An 18,838-nucleotide genomic window follows, 5' to 3' on the forward strand; every position below is an offset into this window, starting at 1 on the left:
GTGAATAAGGGAAATCATAAAATCAAAGGAACCGAATGAAAATGATGGAAAGGGAGTGGAAGAGCTTTAGAAATGATGGAAAGGGAGTGGAAGAACTTTAGAAATTATGGAGAGGGTAAGATGGTCACTGCATCCTGCACAAACCATAATATGAGTGCAATTAACCCTCATTGTGCCATTCGAGACCTAGTCGTCCACCACCTCTTGGTAATAGATATCAGAGTGAGCCACATCACATTTCAATTCATGCTTGATGGGACACGTCATGTGTAGTTATTACACTAGGTGGCGACACTGTGATCATGTCCATGTACACTAGATTTGGGGTTTATTATTTCTAAGATACATAAATGTTTTACAACTCATTTGTTTCCATGATGAAGTTTTTTATTAAAATTTTATATTTTAGTTGTTGATTTCAATGTTTTTAATGTAAAAATACATTCAATACAAAAAATATAAAATATAAAAATGATATTATGAAATATATTTTAATTTATTTAATATTTTTCCCCTTTAATTAAGTACTTCACCTTTTAGTATGCAATGGTAAGATATTATTAGTACTTTGTCACGCTACCAATCATTTTGATCTTGTAAGTCAGTTAAACTATGGTGATCTTGGAAATCTTCTTTTAATACTTTTTGAGCATAAAAATAAAATGTTAAAGAATGACTTTTTAAATCGATAAAATTATGGTGATCTTGGGACACTTCTCTTAATGCTTTTTTGAGCATAGGAATAAGATTTTCCCAATAATTTCTTAAGTCTAATAATTTAATAAACCATATCAATGTTCATCGACATTAATAATCATTAAAAATTGAAAAATTGAAACTAAATAAAGAGAATAATAATCACTTATACCAACCAACCAAAATAAATTCAATTAATTTTATAATTTCACAAAATAAGGATTAATGTGTATTAAAGACATCGGTCTTATCACCTTCTCTAAAGCTTTTGTTATGATTTCCCATGTGGTGGAACATCTTATTGGATGGAGCAACATATGTCCTAAGTTGAAAATGGAAGCCCTGGGCTTATCATGGCAAGAACACCCATGTTTCCCCACCATTATTTTCAACCTCTCTTTCTAGATCTTATTTTGGGTAAGTCTTTCTTAGTGTTTTAACCTTGCACATTGTTTATGTATTATGTTGCTATGTTTGCGATGGCCATGTCTTCAATTTAACTACTTCGCTCCCCCTTGCCCTCCTCATTTTGTTTCTAGAGCCCTTTGGTGATTTTTGTATGCCTTATGCTTTCACCCTCTTGAATTTCCTTCGCTCTCCAAACATTCGACAACCCCCACCTTCTTGACTCCTACCTCAATGCCCCTCTTCCTCATAGCTCCACATCGGCCTCAATGGAAATTATTTTTTTGCTAGCCTAGTGAAACAACTCCTTGAATCTCTTCTCTGAGTTCCTTTGGTATCCAACCATGCCACACACAAGCCAATATAGGAAAAGAGGAGATTTCCCTTGTTGTTCCCAAGCACAAGCCAATGCAGAGGCCTCAACCAACAAATATTGGGAACACATTTCATGGTCTTCTCATAAAGAAATTTATAGGGCAGAATAACAAGCAAGGGTCGAGTGTCAGTTTATCTCAAACATTGAGGCAGAGGAGAATGTAGGGAACTAGGTGCATGATACAGGAAAAACCCATTCTCATCTATCTCAATATATGCAAACGATTGATTTATACTAGCAAGTCAATACTATAATGGGAAAAGTGTTGATTGAGAGAAATACAACTCATGAAGAAATCCACATGTGCATTGATGTTTTACAATAATAGGTTGAGAGGATGGACAAGAAAATTGTAGTGATGGCCAAGAACCTAGGAACTTAAAATTCCCTAACAGTGATGAAGATGATGCAACACCATCCCCTACCCAGGTGGATTCCCCTCATGAATAATTATGATAGATCTAGTTTGTTTCTGATTTCTGGAATAACTTTTGGGTTGGAAAACCCAATAAATAAGCATGGTTCTAGTGGTTACTATAGATATCTAGACAGATATCAACTCAAGTACATAATTAAATATTTTCAATTTTTTGGATGTGAATTTTAGGACTGGAGACTTAGTTTTATACTTCCTTTCAATTTTACCTAAAGGCGGAATAGAAGAAATGGACATGTAACGCCTATTCTTTTTTTTGGTAATGTAAATAAAGTCTAACTAAAAAAAATCAATGGTATTAAATTAAAATATAAATATTTAGGAAATTTGTGATTCAGATTATCCACATTAATATTTGCATATTGTCGACATTTCGAATCCCAACGGGGATCCATCTTCATGACACAAATCTTGAGTGATAGATTGAAGGAGGAGCTTATCGAGCAGCGTTGGTATTTATCTGGTTCTGATCGGTAAACTCCTCCTTCAATCTATCACTCAAGATTTATGTCCTGAAGATGTATCCCGATTGGGATTCGAAACGTCGGCAAGATGCAAATATTATTGTGGAGGATCCGAATCACAAATTTCCAAAACACAGCCACAGAAGCTTAAAATCTAACACAATATAAATATTTTTAATATTTATTCAATTATTACAAACATGCCTACTTTATTATAGATATTTTTATTATATTTATTCAAACTACCACTATAAAACAAAGATTAAACTACAATTGAATCTTATTTGAAAAGATATTTGAATAAAAAAACTTAATGATATTTTTTTTTATTGTTGGGGATGTGAATAACTTTTGATACATATATGTTTGTCTTTGAGCCAATATCAAACATGAAAGTCTAACAAATCAATGTTCTAGTCTGTTGTTGCTATCCATCAATCATATCTTTGATTTTTATTGTCTTTTCATATTAAGGTAGCATTATTATTTAGCTTTTTTTCTAATGTGAATAATGTGTCAAATTTATAAAATGTTCAAAATTTATGTATTTAAAGTTTAATTTTACAAAACATTAAATTTTTGTATGTATTTTGCTTTTTAAAATAAATATTTATTGATATTAGAGTTTTAATATTTTGTTAAATATGTTCATATAATTTTATTTTATTTTTGTATTTAGAGGAATCGACAATTAGGCCAGGCTCATAATCGAGTGATAGAGGGTCAATTTAGACTGCTACTATAACCTCTAGGTGAACACATACAAGGCCCCCCACATGGCCCACGGGGTTAGCCAAGGGGGTTTAAACCTCAAACCACATACTTCACAAAAATTTCATATCACTCGTCAATCAAACTACCCCTGGAGGCATATTTATATAATTATTAGCACAAATTAAATTAGTAATTTCAATATTATTTTATCTATTTATATGTAGTCTAACTCAACGTGCGATTGTGCTCCAATCTCAACCATCCAACTTCTAGTTAACTGCTACTTCGTACACAACTAAAGAAATTGTCTATCAATGGAATATCAATGGAAAGTTCAGTAAATATTTTGCTCAGAGTTTCTAGAGATGAGCTTGTCATACCAAGCACATCTATTTCGAAAATCAAAGGGAAAGGATTATGTATCAAATCTCTCTAAATTCGGTTGATAATAAGTAGCATGGCAAAAAAAATTCTCATAACCTTATTTTTTCAAACAACTTTTATGAAATGAACTTGAATTTTCAATGCATTCCCTATAGTGTTTTTTATAGGAGCCCAACTGCTAAATACACCATGGGTTTTTGGGAAATTGTTGGCTCTAATCAAATCTCTGGGTCAGCTTCAGTGACATTAGACTTCCATAAAACTTATCTCAGTATTCTTGTAATAGTACATGGCAGCCAAAATGATTGGTTCATGAACATTAACATGCCAACAAATTTTAAGTCACCATGATTCCACTGTAGGGATACATTTGAATTCCATCAGCATTATCATTTGACATTGTGTAGGTCAATTTAAACACGGGTTGCCTTCATACTAAGAGACTTGTTTAGCTTTCTTTGCTTATATTTCCACGTGGTCTACATTCTTCTAGTGGCCATGATCCCAAGTATGGGGATTGATATCTTGTCGATCCTTGAACTCTTGTATTTCCCATATTAAGGCTAAAGTTGTTGGTGACATATTCCATATATGCGACTTTGAGAGTGAAGGATTCAACATTAATAATGGATCTGATTGTTATGCTTGCAAGCACCCTTTTACATGTCCTTCCAACAATGTTTTTCTTCAAGTTTGATCTCATTGTTGCATTTTGAAGGCACCATGTTAACAACTCCTCTCCATTGAACTCACCCTGATAAATTATAACTCTAAACCCACCATCCCTAGTGCTCTCTAGATTTACACATAAAATGAAATGCATTTGATTAATAGGATAACTTATCTGAAAAAGGAGGTTCTCCTTGATATAGAATTTGTGATGCAATTTTTCACGTATTGCATCAAGCACAATATCTTCCATAACAGTGAACAAGTGCACCTTTTTGTTTAAATGATTTAAATATAGAAAAATGGCAAATGACATTTTGCAAGTCTTATGATAAATATTTAAAAGTTTCTCTTTGTCAACACCTTATGTGACTACCCACTTGAATCTCTCTTCCTCTCGAACTCGCCTCCTTAGACTAGTATTCGATGTGTAGTAGTCTAACTAGACTGTTTTTTGCCATGAAAATCATGGAAATTCGAGTAAGATTTTGATAAAATCCGGGAGAGATTTCTGTAAATCCAGGTTAAATTTGTCAAAATTCAATATTTTGGGTGCCCCAAAGGTTTTTGATGGTGCTAAATCCATTTCCACCATCAAAAACATGATTTAAATACTGCTACTACAAGATTTCTTGATTTTTTTTGGCCCAAATTCTGACCACTTTTGGTCGTCCAAGCAATTCCTCCTCCTCGATTTACAACACTTCATCCAAGTCTCTACACCACACCTCTTAAGTTTCATATCCATTTTCTAACAACCAAGAAATAGATGACAAGTTTTCATATTTTCAATAAGCAATGCAAAGAGGAAGTAGAGATACTTGTTCATAATTTTAGTCTCAAGAGGAATAGGAACTACATTCACGTATATCCCATATTTGAATAATGAAAATTATTGTGTCACAAGGCAAGTATTCAATGCCTAAGAATTTTGTAATTGTTGTGAACATTGTGGAGTAATATATATGAAGCAATATTTTTCCAATTGCCACAGTCTCACAAAGATGGTTGGAAATTTGTTACATTAAGATAGACTCTGGAGGCATAGGTTGACTCTCTATAGATTTTTTTAAGATGGTTGGAACTTTGTGACATTAAGACAGACTCTGGAGGCATAAGTTGACTCTCTATAGATGTTTTTTTTATATTATGGTTCTTCTGTATCAACCATGCAACAACAATTTAGTGCTTTAGTGCAAGAAGAGCAGAAAGCCAATGCTGCTTGTGATCCAATTTGAATAGATTTCCACATAAAAGTGTTGTTGGACCTTCAGACCCCTTTTTATTTTGGTACAACCACAACCACCAAAGATGACTTAGAGTTGTTGCATTAAATCCAAATTTCAAATACATGGGAACATTGTTCATAGATGTTCTAGGGATTCTCTGACGCAATATACTCTCATTGAGGATTTTTAGGCTTCCTCACTAAGGCACCCCAATTGAAAAGAATTCTTTGTTGATGTTGTAAAAGATATGAGCCAGTGGGAGGAAAGATAGATAAACATCCTTAATTGTTATATTTTCTTTAATTTTCCCAAAGACAAGTTCGATTTCGACTATAGTCTATGTAAGCATCTTATGAATCAAGATAACAACCTTCGGTTCTCCACTGGTGCCACTTGTTTATATGATTGTGGAAATGTCCTTAGGCACAAGTGATGAGTGTTTTGTAGGATTTTGTTCTTCCTATTTTAGAAACATCCTATGGGATTATGTTGTTATTCCCGATCTGCAAGCTTCTTCCTCTTACTCACCAGTAATACTTGAAAAGGGACTGAAACCTTTACATGTCAAGAACCCTTTCATATAGACTTTAATAGATTTAGGATTTGGGTATCTTAAATAAATACAACATTGATTTGAGCATGTCTTAAATGAATTGAATAACAATCTCTCTCATTGTATCATAGAGAGGGACATGAGTATATTATGGCCACAACATTTCTCCATTGTTATACCCCATCTAGAAAAAATTCTTACATAAATCATACAATGCCCAAGCGATTCAATCCCACATGTATGTGTAGAAGCTACTTCTTGATCAAATACCTCCCCATATGAGCGTGTCAAAGTTATTTAAATTGGGATCAATGCCATACTCAAATATTTTGTTGTACACCCTCATTGCATCAACCATTTTCATAGAGATACATTGGCCACTGATAACGGTGGTGAACATGACAACATTTGGAAATAAATCCATCTCTTCCATCTCTAGAAGAAGAGTTTCAACTTTCAATAGATTTTATGCTATCACATATCCTTTAGAAAGAGTGTAATACGTCTATATATTTTCTTTGATTCTAGCTAGTTGTATCTTCTGAAATGTAGCTTTGGATTTTCCAATTAGCCTTGTTGTATCTCAGGAAATCATAATGATGTTGAAGGTAACTATGTCTAGTTTCACTCTAAGCCTTTCCATCAAATCCAACATCTCATCAATACGAGCAAAATGTGGTCTGCTTGAGTTAAAGAAGAACGTGTTTTGCAAGTACAGAGAAAACGTTTGCATGAAGCTCCTATTGTGAAAGAGAGGTTTTGATAACATGATTTATATAATTTCCTTGAGATTCTTCTGATTCTTCTTGAGATTCTTCTGTAGAAATATGGTGATAGAATTACAACTGCTCAAGAACTTTAATCTAAATCAAGAGACACAACTCTATTCTACTGCTCTATGGAAATTAATTCACAATTTAGAACAACATTCGCAAACATGCATTAATCATATACACAAGTACACAAATTTATCTAGGGGAAACCAACTGGTAAAAACCCCTTAAGCCTTCTTGGATTAATCATATGAATAGAGAATGTATTACAATTGCGTTGTCGCTCTGAGCTCAACCTGCAATTGAATAACCTTTATATCTGCTAAGTGAGAAGCTTTGACCCAAACTTAGTCAATTTCTACCTCCACCTGAGCTTCTATTTCCTTATGAAAATCCTGAGGAATTAGGCCCCTATTTTTTAGGAATTTTCCTCCAATTGATTGCACAATTCCCAATAATTTCTCTTTGATTGCATGCAACACTTGTACACTCAAGAATAGTCTACAAATGATGTTACACTGCCTTCGAATATCCACCACAGCTGAGGAACTCGAGTTCCTTGCATGCATTAGCTATTTTGAGGTTATTGATCAGTTAACTGGATGATCTCTGATTTAGACTTTTCTCCCACTACACAACTAACCTCCAACTAGTTCTATCAACAGTTAAATAATTGAACTGGATTTCTACAAATTAGCAATCACAGATGCATAACTGAACTCCAAGCCCTCTAACTCAAATTTATTGAGCTAACTAAGTGACAAGAGCCATGTCACCTCAGTTAACTGCCTCCAAGTTGTCTTTTGATGTGGAAATTTTAAATTTTCTCAATTTGACCAAGGCAAAGCCAAATTGAGCCTTTCTTGCTATATTTTTTCAACAGAGCGGGGAACAAATTTGCATGAAGCTCCTATTGTGAAAGAGAGGTTTTGATAACATGATTTATTGAACGACCTTGAGATTCTTCTGACTTGATACCCTTAGGCACAGGTAAATCAAGTAATACAAGGTGTGATCTCATAACTTCAACTTTTCCCTGATAACATCACTCGCTAATCACTAATTTTTTGGTTTGATTGCAACCTTACCTAAAACCTGAACATGTAAAGACTCAACGAGTATAATTCTCACAACCTCCCAAAAATAAAGCACCCTCTACCTATTTTAAAAAGAAATTTGGAAGTCTTGAGAACACGACTAAAATATCCTTTGTAATGTTAATTGACTATAAATGTCGCAAACCGTAATGTGCTCATAAAAATGGGAACGGTGATGAAGAAAGGTATGCAGGCATTGTAAATGTATTTTGCGAAAGTGTGGAGCATCCATAACAAACCACAATGGACAAATATTGTTGAAAGTCGGGGTGACTATGAGCCTCCGCACTCATTCATTGGAATGATGATTTGGCCATGTTAAAGAATATGTCTAAAAGTGCAACGGAAATATCCAAAAAAAAATATAAAAGCAAGGGGAACCCAAAATTTTGAATGTGTAGGGTGAAAATTTTGGGATGTATTGTAGCCGCTACAAAAAAATATCCATATTAAAGTGGGGTGAATCACATGGTTAAAAATCTTGTTACATGTTATATATATAATTACGTCGTAGGGCATTCCTTTGAGAAGAACTCCCCTCCCATGCCATTATGTGTGGTCGTGAGCCGTCAAACCATTTTGTTAGATGATCATACTAATACGATCCATTGGATTGTTAACATCTCAACCGCCACTACACAATATTTTGTGTTATGCCATTGATTGCTAACGTAAAAAGAGGAGGGTCGTCGATAGGAAAGATGAAGGAAAGTCAAGTCGGGCTATCAATTTAATTTGGTGTGAGGGGCAAGGTTGTCGGATTAGAGGAGGAAGAAACACAGATGTTAGGGAAAGGATCATGTTAGTTAACAAGATAGTTAATAATTCAAATTCTTCTTGGTTATTTTTCACTTGAAGGTTCTTCCATCTTCGAAGGTTTCTTGATTATTGGAATATTGCAAAAAAATTTGTTTGTTAGTAGAGTTTAGGACATTGTTCTTAACCTTTAAGTAATTTGTAGAGGGATGAATATTTAGAACTGTGATGGTCTTGGACATGGATGCATAGTTATTTACATTCTTGACTTCTTGATTTAGGTAGGAAACATCCTCAGCACAGTGCATTGTGCAACAACACATGGTTTCCACTGGCTTCCTCAAGTTTCAGAATTCGATAAAGATCTCATACAAAGTGGGTAGAGACAAAATGGTATTCTCAAAAGTTGAATGGCTACAAAATCTTGTCAAAATTATTCACTAAAGGCTAGTGAAATTGGATACTTTGTAATGTGGAAAATTATGCTTGATAATGGAGTTAGTTTTGGGTGAGGATAATGTGAATGCTAGAAGCAACATGAAGATTTTCTGGCAACACACACCTTGGCTTGGTTCACATGCTGCCAAAGGTCCTCCTTGGCCTCTGTCTCGGGCTCTTCAGGTATGTCTATTCTGATGACACAAGAATGAGGATCTTTTGGTTGCAGAATGTGTTTAAAAGTCAGCTCGTGATTCAGTGAAAGTACTATTTTTTTAGTATGAAAGCATGTATACTAAGCCTAGGATGAAGAGAAAATTGCGAGTCTAGTAAGTAAATGTGTTAATATGACTGCATTTTATTGGCTTCTACAGTTGGTCATAATTCAATAAATTCTTGGTTTTTTTATGCTTGCATGGAAAGTAGGTTACATAAAAGTCGATTTTAGTGAAGGATGATTGTCTTGGTATGGTTTGGTTGTTTGAATGACACCTTTTTGGCCAGGGTTTGTAAGTCTAATACATGCAAAGTAGGCATATAATGAGGATCAGATTGAGAACATAGTGAATTTAAAATCATTTATACAACTACATTCATAATGGGCTTCACCAACTCGTCAAAATTCAATAAAATTCGTGGGTTTTCTATGTTTTCATGCACTGAAGGTTAAACACAAAGGTTGGTTTTGGTAAATGATGACTTTCTTGGTTATGGTGGTTTAAATGAAACGGTTTTGGCCAGTTTTTGTGAGTCTCTATAATCAGGTCGATTTTCAAGAAGATTGGTGTGAGTGTTCACATAATCTAGGTTGGCAAAAATACTAAATATTACAAATGGTTTTCGAGTAGATTCTCAATTAGGGTGAGAGAACGAGAGGTTGATGTCTTCATATGAGTGCTTGAAGATTATGGCCTAGATTGCGGTTTGATCCAATGAGAAATAAACAAACAGATTATGCATTGTTGCTTGCAAAATAGGCTCTCGGATCTAGTTGTGATTAAGAGTTGAGACTTTTAGCATGAGCGGTTACAAAAGATAAATAGAAGAGAGTTGAGACTGCTAAAGTTAGTTTTATGGTAATTGTTGTGAAAGCAATTTATTGGTGTTTCTTATAATAATACCTCATATTAATGTGTTTATAATGATGCATTTTCTGGTGCTTGGTTAATCCCTTTCCCTTGTGGTTTAGATCCTAGGACATCAATCACTACATAAGGTGAATTATTTATGAAAACCTCTAATTTTGTCTAATTTCAAGCAGTGGTATATTGAATGTCTAATTTAATAAACCATGAAGATGTTTCTTTTACATTGAGTTTTTCAAATTTAATCAATCATGTATAATTTGTTACGAGTATCAAAAGCAAATGTTAATATTTAGTTGTTTTTGTTAAACTTGGAAAAATATTAGAAAAAAATTGCATGTATATATGTTTGCAACGATAATTTTTTTCAAATGCAAGTCACGAATCAAAGGACTGAGTTGAGGACCATGGTAACTATTCTACTTACATTAACTTATTTTGGTGTTGATGCATGTTCTTATTCTTGTTCACCTTTATATTCTTAGGTTTAGATCCTAGAACAACAATAATCATGTTTGCAAATGCTCGTTGCTTAGGAGAGAAGAAAATTGGAGATGATGATTGCTTCATCTTAAATCTTGTTGTTGATCCTTCATCTCTACATGAAATGAATTATGGACCTGCAAAAATTATCAAACATGTACTTTTTGGATATTTGAGTCAAAAAACAAGGCTTTTGTATATTTGGAAGATTCCCATCTCACATGGATTCAAGCCACTAGAATAGATGTTGTTTACTGGGAAACCACCATGGAAACAACTATCAACAATTATAGAGCAGTAGATGGTGTGATGATTGTTCATTCAGGTCGATCAGTTGTCACTGTTTTTGAATTTGGAGAGTGTTCAATGAGCCATACTAGAACAATAATGGAAGAAACATGGACAATTGATGGCGTGATTGTCAATGTGCTTGGCCTTTCAATGGATTTCTTCATTCCTCCTACTGACATTATCTAAATTGGATTAGGGGGTGATGTCTGCAATTATCAATCTAATGGAAAGCCCATGTCAAGGAAGCCTTGAAATGGAATCTTGCAACAAGTGTCTGTTGGGGGACCAAAATGCAAGGTTAAATAGATTTGTTAATAACACTTTTATAGGTTTGGATTTATAATTCTAATACTGCCTCAACCATTCAATGGGTACTTCTATGAAAGTTACAGGATGCTTGCAAGAATCCCCTTTATCATATGGAAACTAACAATTCAGAGCATTATGACAGTTTTCAGGGAGAGTGACGTAACCCAGCCCACACTGGCCCACAACTCCGCGTGTCCTCGGCTTTACACCTGTTGCCGGACTTTACGACGTGTTAGATTTTTCGGCGGTTGCATGCAAGGTGGTCAGTAAATATCTGTCTGGCAACTGGGAGTAGTTAATGCTGCATTCAATTTCTACCTGCACACCTCGGGCCTGGTTCCTCCGTTTGTTCTTTGGCCAAAACACTTTGGCTTCCCGGTCATTCGAGATGGTTCTGCTCTGCGGTGAGGTTTCTGCGAGGGTTTGTTGGGTTTACTGTATGGTTCTTGCTTTGGTGAATATGGAAATCTCCAGTTCTCCTCCTGGTATGACTGTGGGTGAATACCGGCCTCCCAAACCTGGTTATGTGTTTGTCAGTGGTTTTCTCTGGTGGCTCGAATCCGTTCTAGTTCTGGAGGTGCGCTCGCTCGACTTCTCTTCACACGGTAAGCTCCTTAGTCTCGTCCTGCCATTCTACTATGGTCTGGTTGTAGAACCTGGTGTCTCGTCCGATAATCGCTCCTTGCTATTGTTCTATTGCCTCTGGTCACTGTTCTGTGCGTAAAATGGTTTAACTTCCGTCGTCTTTGGATTCAGGTAACAAGTTAATAGACCTTCGCGGCTCTGGATAGGTAATTAATCCCTTCCCTGATTCAATTCGACCTCCTTATGGTGTTGACCCTGACCAGAAATGTTCCTTCTGTCTCAGCTCTGTCAATTTGTTAATGGCTCTGCTCCTCGAACCCTTGGTCCGGCTTACTCAGGTAATGTTTGAAACCCTCCCGTTTCGGTGGTTGTTTAGACTTCGGTTCATCACTGTGTAATGTATTAACTGTGCTCTGTTGTATGTGCAGGTCGATGGCTCGACCTGGGTACGCGGTTTCCTTCTGGGTTCGTTCTTCCAAATATAGCCACTCTTGCTCTGCCGGTAGGCTCTGGTCCTTACATTCGTCGTTGCACTGATAGGGTCTTGAGTTTCCTGTAGGGTTTGTAGTTTGTCGTTTCGCTTTTCGTATGCAATCTATGTCACTTTCGAAGATGAAGCTTCGGCCTGGTTGTAATTCCTGCTCTGGTTAACTGTTCGTTTGTATTATTATGGGGGTTGCTGTTACCAAACCCTAGGCTAGGGTTTGTCCACTCTGGACGTGGCACTTGTTTTTATTTATCAATGAATGTAATACATCTATGTCTCGGTCAATAGCAATGAGAACATGGTTTTGTTATATCTGTTTGACTTATGAAAATTATGAGGAATCGTTCGAAGATACCTTTGTTGTGGTTTGCTTCTCCGGCACTCTGTCTCCGGTTCTATTTGCTCTCGGTCGTTTTGCTGTATTTCACTACTCGGACTGTGGTTCCACTCGTTGGTCCTTCGCTCTGTATTTGGACAGTTGCATGAATTTGTTGTGGTTTGTTTGTTTGACGAGAACACAAAGAAAAATACGACCTTACAGTGGTCGTTCACTGTTTGTTAGCACAATTCCTTGCAATTCGATAAATGAAATTACAGTGTTACAGTAAATAGGCAATGAATACAGATGGACAGTGTTTGGAAATAAGATCTGTCTCTATTTCTTTATTTCTCTGTTATGAGATTGCTGAACCCTTCTCTTGTCTTACATTGCTGCTTTTATACATTTTGGTTACAGTTAATTGAAACTGCAATTGTTTGTCAGTTGAACAGAAACAATTGGTTGTGTAACTACAGTTCAGTTGTCATTACAAGATCTGCATTTAGATCATTTTGTCTTTTCTTTTCTAAGTTGACAGATCAATTCCTAAACTACTGTTTATTACTGTTGAACCTTAACAACCCCTAACCGACATTTAACTTGACCACATAGCAACTAAAAGTACAATAAAATAAAATCCTACCTCATGACCTTATAAACTAATTAAAAGAAAAACAATCCAGATACTCAACAACCTTCCAACCTGGCAGAGACTTCACCCGGTCATGGTGAGCTAGATGCTCCTGCATCAGAGAGAAATATTTTCTTGATGTTGTTGATACTGGAATACCATTTTATTATACAATTTCTGGAAAGAATAGGTTTGTTGTTATGCTTCAACAAGTTTGGAATTTTCTAAAAGTATAATTGGAGGAAAGGCCCTATCATCTCTAGTTTGGCAACATAATAGTAATAGCAATTGACATTCTTACTTCAGATTCACATGTTGTATGAAGTTGCAAGTTGAACTGCATTTCCGGCTTTCTAAATAGAACATTAGAAATGCAATCATTCTTTGGCTAATGATTGATCAATTTGCAGGGCCTTTCTTTGTATGTATATTGGGTTTCAACCAGTGTGCAAAACTATGTAATTCAGTGTGAATCTAGATAACCTAGTCTGTCAGTAGCACCATTCTCTCTCTTAGTTTTTGGTTAGGATCTTTAGCTTCTAAAAATGCATGTATATGTTGAAGATTGTCAAAGATTGTTTTGAATCAATATGAAAAATATATAACCTAATAAGGGATTTTGTTTGAAGTTGCTATTGTTCAGTGTGTTGAATAAATGCACTACGATTTACTTGCATCTCCCATTTTCCCCTGGCTAGTGCCATTTCAAGCTAATTAATGTTCATGTCAATGTTATGAAGCCAATTGTCAATTGTTTTGTTCAATGGAGCACTTAGTTACCAATACTCTATTGCTATGTTTTAGACTTTGAGCAGGGTTTAACAATAATGTCGCACCTACTAAGCTATAGTTGCAACTAACTGCAAATTTAATTTAGTTGTACAATACTATTCCATTAGCAAAAACACATGCGCAATTATCTGCTATGAGGCAAGAATGTTCAGGAGTGTGAAAGGCGTGAAGGATCCAGGACATGACAGATTCTAATTGCAACCGACGGGGTTTTGTTGGCCATAGACTGAAATGGGGTCAAAATAAGAGTCGAATGTGTGCAATTAACACTATGAACATTTTGCCATTATTAACGTGTACCCAAAATGCATTGACACTAATTATGATAATAAACTACTATAATTTCACTACATGTGATGAGAACCGAGGGTTCTTTACAAGTCCATAATTGTTGTGAGTATTTCTAAATAGAAATATGTTTCTAATTCCTTATAAAAGCACGTCTAATCATGCTAAATATATAAAGCCCAACCAGCACTTTAGATACAAAGTGATTTCATGCCTTTTTTTTACCTAGGAAGGACAATACATTCATAAAGAAATAAATCTTTGAACAATCATAGAATTCTATCACGTAGACAATGCCCAATGGGATGCAAATGGAAGGAGCAAATCATATATCCATGAAATTAACTTCACTAACTCTAACAGACAAAATCATTATGAGAAAATTTTGAATACGAGAAACTTTAAGAAATGTTCGAGGGGACGGTTTAACAATAGCTTTTATTAATTAGGAAAACATATTGTTTTCCATTTCGTAAGGTTTAAAACAATCGCTAATAGATTAAAATGATAATAGGTTTATTTGTGTCTATTGATTTAATATATTTTTTTAGTTGTTTATTTAATTTGTAATTTTTTTTTACAATGTGAGATGTATTATGAGTTAAGTGTTTTGATGTTTATTAATATTTATCACTCATTTAATTTATATGGTTTTGCTAGTAATGACATATGTTGATATTAATAATACCTACGCAACATTCCTTCTGATATGATCATGCTGATCCATTGTTCTCTCACCAAGCCTTGTGCTCAGTCGCGTGGTAATAGAACCTGGTTTGCAGAGGCTGAGGGTGATGGATTAACTTTGGTTCACTGCCGCGGGTTCCAAGCCATCTCTCTCAAGGGTAATTTCTCCCCTGTTCTGGATTCTTGCTCTCTATTGTTGTCTGCAATTTTAGTGATTGTTTATAAGCTCTGTCATATTGTGGTGTCGGTCGCAAGCTCTGTTGGGCATCCCTCTTGCCTCATTCGACTCCGTCCTGTTGGTCATCCCGTCCATAACCCATTTGTGTCCTACCTCCTGTCTGTCATCATGGTTCGCTCAGGCAAGAGGCAGCGTTCAGGTGGGCGTCGTGACAGCCGTTTGCATCCTCCAATCGGTCATGCCATGGAAACGGCGCCGGAACCTTTCAATCCCTCCCCCGTCCATGAAGCTGGGCCTTCTGTTGGTTCTGGACGTAAACCTATTCCGAACAGTGCTTTCCAAACAACGCACTTTAAATTCCAAAGTAATCTGCACAGGCCCCTGGTCACTGCCCACATCACCCTTATACTCTCGGAAGAGGAAAACCTTGTCTCCCCTTTGGCCTGCATCGCCCCTGATCCTTCTCCAAGCAGTGAGAATTCCTCGGACAAAGACAGCATGGAGAATTGGGAAAAAGAGAAAGCTGAACAGGAGGCTTTTCTCAAAAATCTTCCTCCCCCTGAAGATACAGGACCTGTAGCTGACGACAGAACTCATGGCGAGGCGGATCATACCATAGCAATCCCTGACAGCGATTTAAGCGGTAATGAAGGTCTGAAGACTGGTGACACAGGTCGGGATGAGAAGAAGGACCATGGCCCAGCAACGGAGAAGTGACGCCACTTGGGACTGTCTCTTTTTGTTTCGACTTCTGTCTCAGGCTTGTGGTCAAGTTTCTATGCAAATGTCCTACTGTTTTTTGGCTCCCAAATGGGTATTTGATGACTTTTTATATGTTGGGTTGCAATGCTTTTTGTGTTTCTGTGCTGGCTCAGTTCTCCTTCTCGGCAACACATGTCTTTCTCTATGTCTGATATCTGGTTTCTTGCACTGTGTAACTGGTTTCCCCAGCTTATGTTTGTAATGGGGCAGTTTTTGTTTTGTCGAGTGTTGTCATGCCTCGATAATATGTAAAATTATTTTGCCTTTCAGTTAATAGAAGTTAGTATCTGTAGAGAAAAAAATAAAAAATGTGTGTATGTATATATATTGCTTCTTTCTAGTTGCACAATATTAATAGCTAATATATATGAGATAGTAGAAATAGATCCTATTATACTTTGAATAATGCTTACATTAGTATATAGGTAGGATTGGGTTCTTGGAATTTTGTTGAGATATTTTCTCAACAATATTCTCCTTGTTTGGAATTTGTTGGATCTCACGAGCATTATTTATGTGGCTTGTAATTTGGCTTTATGAGCAATATACGAATTGTTTTGTGTGAATTTGCCCACAATGTTTACCCTTCACTTTTCTTTGTATTATTATGTTGGTGTTAATACCTACTTTAAAATTGATAATTATTCACATGAACTATTTTTCACAAGATTTAATTTTTTCTTTTGCTTCAATTATAACTAAATAATTGTATTTTAACAAAATGTACTTTGTCATATTAAGTTTGATTATTCATTATATTTTTCTAACTTCTAAGTAGGGACTAAACTGCCATACAACACTTATTGAATACAACGTTCAATATTGTTTATTAATCCAATTTAACAATATTTTATTTGCAAGTAGTCGTAGTCTATCGTCTTGGAAGGTTTTTGAGCATATTTTTCGGTCATCTGAGGGATCCATTGGAATCCCAAGTTTGAGTTGTGAACTTTCCACAATCTAAGTGCGCCAAGGGTTTTTCGGGGTGTTGAATCCATTTATGCAATCAAAAACCCATTTTAAACAACAAAGATTAAGATTTGAATACAACTTTCAATATTGTTTATTAATCCAGTCTAACAATATTTTATTTTCAAAACCCATTTCAAATAACAAAGATCAAGATTTTAAACAACATTTTAAACAACAAAGATCAAGATTTTACCAAACCAAAAACTCCAAAATGTATAATATTTGAACAACACCTATAGCTTTTAATGTTGGGGTTTTTTTAATTATTTTATTTTTAATTAGAATATTCCTTTACTTTATTTTAGTATTATTTCAAAAATGATTAAATATTAAATGTTATTGAGTTCTTGTTCATTCATTCATATATATATATAGATATTGAAATAAAATAAATCAAAATTTACACACACACACAACTATTTCCCGATCACATGCTTTTTTTCATTATAAAGATGCACTTTAAGTGAACCCTAAAATTTTTGGAGACTTAACAATTAAACATAAGTCATTATAGTAACAAGTATTGCATGACAACTTGGCACCTCCAAGGAAAGTTACAAAACATATATTACATAGATGAATGACTATTCAAAAATCATGAGAAATTAGTGAGTTACAACTACCTCTCACGGAAATAGTCATAGATGAATGACTTACTTAAGGCAGTTGAATCCCAGAAAATGATATGTAACATATTACATAGTTAAACTTAATATGACTAAGTAAACAATTAACGGGTGTTTTTTGCTATAAGATAAAATATTATTTATTCATACAATTTGTATAAGATGATTGAAGTGGTTATCCTAAAAGAAAAATGAGATTTAAAACTTTTGATAAGCAATTTCATATGAGCAGTTATCAATTGTACATTAGATGTTAACATCGTCTAATAGAATATATTCATATTTTCAATTCAATTCTTCAATAAACTTCAATTATTTTTACCAATATGATAATACAAAAATAAAATTTTAATATATCATTAACATAAAATATAAATATTTTCCTAATGCTTTACACTAGTAAATAGGCAAATATTTACAGTCAAATCATAACTAATATAGAGTAAACCATAAAATTGATTTCTATAGTCCATGGTGACAACCTTTTTTCTACCCATCTTGTAAATGTCACTATGTATGGTAATTCATGTCATACAATGGAAACTGTAAAATATGGCTAAGTCAGAGGAGTGAACACATATTCATGAGTTGCTTGTGATGAGAGAAAACCCAAGCCATTTCATTTACTCCCCACCTAGATCCTTAGCAAATTAAATGGTCTTTTGGTGCAAAAATTGAAGTTTGTATGAGCAACCTGCAACAAAGGACGTGTCCATGTTGTACCTATTCTCGTGGAATGTGTTGAGAATGTCAGCACACAAGAGAGGGACAATCGAGAAGGGACGTGAATAAGTGGGGGAAACAAAGTGGAAAAGGAGGGAGTTATTTACATAACAAACATTACAAGCTGAACAAATCTTGGGGAGGAGTGATTGGGCAAGTGCCCAAGACTATTTAATTCTCCCACAACATGAGTGGAGGGAAGTTGGGTTGTTGCTTGAGAAAACAGAGTGTTGAAAAGAAGTGTATGCACAGGAGCAGTGGAGTGCAACATCAACATCGTGCATAAAACCCTTGTGGTGTGATTTTGATCTCATTCCCTACATTCTAGACCCAATGAGTGTGTTGGTGTTGGATCTAACCAAGAAAGCTCAAGGGAAATACTGATTCACTCGGTGCTTGCCCTGGGGTTGATAAAACACCCTTTAGACTGAGATCAGGCTCCTAGACTGAGAGAACCTTCCTTGAATTTGGGTTGAGCACCTGTGATTGTTTTCTGAGAGATTCAATGAATCGTTGTGGTGCTCACTACTTAGGAGAAATTTCTAAACCACTTGAATCAATGACTCCTCTTTGCTACCTATTAATAGAATATTGGTGAATACCCTTAAGCACTTAACTCCTTAAACTCTA

Source organism: Pinus tabuliformis, chromosome 9, assembly GCF_031772625.1.
Source record: "Pinus tabuliformis cultivar Carrire ecotype Pingquan chromosome 9, CPIR1, whole genome shotgun sequence".
NCBI classification, from domain to species: domain Eukaryota; kingdom Viridiplantae; phylum Streptophyta; class Pinopsida; order Pinales; family Pinaceae; genus Pinus; species Pinus tabuliformis.